This window comes from Echinops telfairi, unplaced genomic scaffold (assembly GCF_000313985.2).
Source record: "Echinops telfairi isolate 266 unplaced genomic scaffold, ASM31398v2 ScPeMD7_3533;HRSCAF=4204_1, whole genome shotgun sequence".
Classification (NCBI taxonomy): Eukaryota; Metazoa; Chordata; class Mammalia; order Afrosoricida; family Tenrecidae; genus Echinops; species Echinops telfairi.
The window spans coordinates 27,831,049-27,835,414 of record NW_022107432.1 but is presented as its reverse complement, the minus strand read 5'-3'; the positions used below and the strand labels follow the sequence as shown (position 1 = coordinate 27,835,414).

The 4,366-nt window shown below is 49.4% G+C and overlaps 1 protein-coding gene across 1 annotated transcript in view; it reads left to right on the top strand.

The window, feature by feature from the left end:
- The window catches only part of DNAH8 (dynein axonemal heavy chain 8), a 369,956-nt gene that overhangs the window by 351,438 nt on the left and 14,152 nt on the right, over positions 1–4,366 (top strand). The gene's annotated exons all lie outside the window — the stretch shown is intronic.

Below are 4,366 nucleotides of genomic sequence, written 5' to 3'. Positions count from 1 at the left end.
ACACGAATACATACGGTAAATAGTTTTTACTTCCAGTAACTCTTGACAAAACTGAAAAGGCGTTAGATCCCTTACAGTTCAGAACCTTGTAACTGTAGCTGTAATCCAATCTAAAACATTCAGACGTCATAGATTTAGGATGGGATATCGCTACATATGGTGATCTGATTGGGTTTCAAGGCTTTCGACTCCTGTAAAGAGTGTGGCCTCAGGAGCCCACCAACGGGGTGGATAGACCTCCTCTGCCATCTAGGGTCACAGCGGCTTGGCATCAACTCCATGTCGGTGAGTGAGAAGGTCAGGGAAGGAAGCCAAACAGAAAAGACTGTATTAAACAAACAAACAAACAAACAAACAAACAAACCAGGCGGAAACAAATCTGTGCTGTTAAAGATCCGTTTGCTGTTGGGGGTTGGGGGTCGGTGGACAGCGGCTGGGACAGAAGGCTTCTGGGTGTCTAGGGATGTTCTTTGTCTTGATCTGGATCCTGGACACCTGACTGTTTTTCCTTCGTGAAAATTAATCAAGGTGTGCCCTTATGATTTGTGTGTTTTTCTTTGCATAACCCCTCAATGGATAATTTAAAGGCTGACGTTTCACCCCCCTCCATGCGCGTGTGTGGGTTACTTCATTCTGTCCATGCATTTGAGAAATGGCCTCCACGTGTCCTACCTGTAAAGCACTACCCGTGGTAACTTTGTGAACAGACCGAAGGAGACAGAGCACAGACTGGGTTGGGGAACCTTCGGTGTGTCAAGGACAGCTCCCCGACGGCACGTATTACTCTTTTTCTGCCGGGGAATTCCTTTCCATCGAAGAGGCGTGAGGAGGGTGAGTTCTCAGATGCCTACTCTGCTCTCCACTCTGAGCCTCTCTCCTCATCAGGGAATTCCTGAAGAAGTGGCATGTAACTTAATAAGGACTGTTGACCCACCTTCCGTCCGCCAGGCCTTCTGCTGGGGCATGCCACCGAGAGAGAATCGAGACCTGACCCCTGACCTAAAGGAGGTTGCTCAGACAGACACATCAGCAACTCTAACAAAATGTGATAAATGCTTCACTGGTGTACGAATTAAGTGCCAAGGTAGTGCAGCGGACAGGAAGATGAATTCTGCTGAGGCAGGACTTGGGAAAAGCATTGCACGGGAGGCAGGGAGTAGGATTTGTACAGGCAAAGAAATGAGGGGGTGAGGATGGGGAACCAGGGTTTTATCATCAAGAGAGGGGAAGTCCCCAAAGACTAGTGGACACTCCCGGGAGCAGGTGGAGCCCAGAGCCATGAGACTCTGGCAGAACCACAGCAGAGAGTGCAGGCCCACAACCAGGTAGAGAGGAGGGGACAAATGGGAGGGGGCGGGGGCGGGTGTCTTTGAGAGATAAGGAGTGGCCATGTCTTAGGCTGGACAAGGTGCCAGGCACTGGAAGAGAGGGGAGGGTCATGTACTGAGGATATGTCCGTACTATTGGACTTTGTCAGGAGTGTGGGACTTGTCATGCCAGGGCCAAGAGAGCACATTCCATTGGAGAGACGTGCTGAAAGTTCTGGCGTTCTGGAGAGGCGTTAGAACCCATGCCTTTTAAAACCCTGGGCATGTTGAGTCCGTTGGGTAGTCGGAAACCAAAGGAGGAAAAGTTAGTTCACCCTCTCCATAAACACAGGTTTCTAAGTTATTAATCACAGCACACAATTTCTTCCCAACATTGTGGGTTTTCCCCCTCCAACCAGAACACTGTTTAAAGAAAACAGATGTAGCTGTCCATTTTAGTTATCCTCTATTAAACTTTAAGTATGTCTTCTCTTGTTTAAAAGGAACCCCAGTGTCACAGTGGTTTAACGTGTGACTGTTAACCAGAAGGTCATTGGTTCAAACCCACCATCTGCTCCACAGGAGAAATCTGAGGCAGTCTGCTTTTATAAAGATTTATAGCCTTGGAAACCCCAATGGGGTGGTTCTCTTCGGTTTCTTAGGGTTGCCTGTTAATAATATTGATCTTTTCCTCCCTTCATCTCTAGTTTCAAAGGAAGCTTTGATGCACTCTTGTGGAATTCTGTATCTTAGAAAGCCCCAGACTTTTGCAAACATTCCAAGCTTTGCACATAAGCCAACACCACACACACACACACACACACACACACACACACACACACGCCCCACCCTTACCTATGACTGTTTTCTGTCAATAGCTTAGAAGACTGGAAGCCAACTTTTCTCACATAATAATCACTTCTCTGCTCCCTTTCTCTTCTCTGGACATGAAGAACAAATTACTTTCTGTTCCACATCACTTGGCCAAATTTCGAAAGCACCGAGCTACCAGCAACAGCACGCGTGTTCACCAACGGTGCACAAACAGATAAAGTCCTTTCCAATTGGGAGGCTCCCGGGCCACTGTTTGACATCAGCAAACAATTAGTTTCTGAACACAGATGTCTCTCCAGAATTTCCTATCTCCCAATCCAGGGCTATTCGGGGAAATAAGTGCTGCGTTTGGCTCAGAACATTGAAGTGATGTTCAACTGAAGCGCGCACGCGCACGCGCACACACACACACATTTGAATAAAACATCACCCTTTGCAAAGAGAACACAATTTCGTGACAAGCGCTTAGCCAACATTGTGTAGACAGGAAAGCAGATTATAAAGCACTCCGTTTTATTCCCAGCTGACCGCGTAGTTTATTGTCTTATACTGCACTAATAGCATTCCGGGGGCTTTGGGGTGCACTTCCCATTGAGCTCCTAGTAATCGCCCCTCAGCCTGAGGGCCTTTGGAGCCCGTGCACCCCAAAGGCAGGTGGCACATCAGTATCTGAGCTGACGCTGTTTGCGGCTCTGCCTGTTGGCCTTATGGGCTGCCTGGTATTTAGTCTGGCCTAGTTGAAGAGGCTGAGTCAGCCGACTCTGATATTTTTGGCCCCCTTCACAATCATTTCCCTAGCAATTGTTGAGTTCAACTGCGTGGCAATTAGATTTGATTATGAAAATGGGCCGGCTTCCCTGTATCTGTGACCCTGTGGTATTTGCTCAGTGCAGACAGCTTTCCGGTGCATCGATGACCTGGGCTCAGCCCTGACTGTCCCCAGCTGTCACATGCTGTTTAAGACTGTGCTTCGTGGGTCTCTCAAAGGCTTTCTCTGGTCTCTTCTTGCCACAAGTCGACCTTTTCCACATCTTCTCAGCATCTCACGTGCATCTGATTGAGATGTGGATGATAATGGTAATGATGTAGTGGTGGTGGTGTGTATACTGTATATGGGGATGCGGGTTATCCCAAAGGATATGGCTTGTAAAGAACCTGGCTTGGGGCCAGGGTGTGGACTGCCCTTCACAGCCTCATAATTGATGGTCCTACTTTGCCATTTGATGTTGAGGATGAGTCACAAGTGCTGCTAATGAAATAGAAGCAGAGGAGGAGCGTGTTCGCAGGGGTCTCACACCTCGAGATTAGATGGAGCCGGGCCGGATCATGATTTCCCGCATGTCTAACTCCACCCGGAGCTTGATGCCATTTTAATGCCAAGTGGCGGCAGTTTTTCTGATTGTTCTCTTAGTGCCTTGACAAGCCGCGGCCATCTGTTAGAGCGATGTCGGGGACAACTTATTGACTAAAACAAATCATAAACTCCCCATCAGAGGGGGTTTTGCTGAAGCAAGGTGGTAGACACTTTCTGTCCCACTAGCACATGTGGACTGGGAAAACCATCTACAACCCCTTCCCTGCATGTGTGCCTTTAACTACAGGCCCACATTACCAGCAAGCAGCCCCTTCCGAGGCCTTGCTTGGAGGAGAGTCCAGAAAGCCTGCCTTTGGTTGGGGTGGGAAAGTGCTTTCAGGGTTCCCAGAGTTTTAGGATTGGGAGGGGCTGGGGCTTCCCTCTCCCCGGGAACAGCCCTAAGTGTGTCCCAAATATAAAATCCAAACCGAGCAGGTTGCGCTGTTGAATCCTCTCCCCCGCACGGTGCCCGCAGAGACGAGGGAACTGCAGACAGCTCCTGGGGGGAACGCCATGATCTTGTAATTCCTTCTATCCACAAACTCTTTGAAGCCCTCGGACACACTGTGTGCTCCAGAGATGTCCCGGTGTCCGAGGGAACCCAGGCAAATAACCCTGAGATGCTAAGCATCCATTTAAGTGGTAGCACTCCCCTGCCCCTGTCCCCAGAGGTTGGAACTGAGAAAGCCTGTGGACAGATGCCGCAGAAATGCCCCTAACCAGCTTCTCCCCACACACAAACCCACTGCCAGAGAGCCCATTCCGACTCACGGGACAGAGTAGAACGGCCCCAGAGGGTTTCCAGGACGACAAGCCTTTACCAAAGCAGACGGTCACACCCCTTTCCATTAGGTTAGTGGCCGAGCGCTTA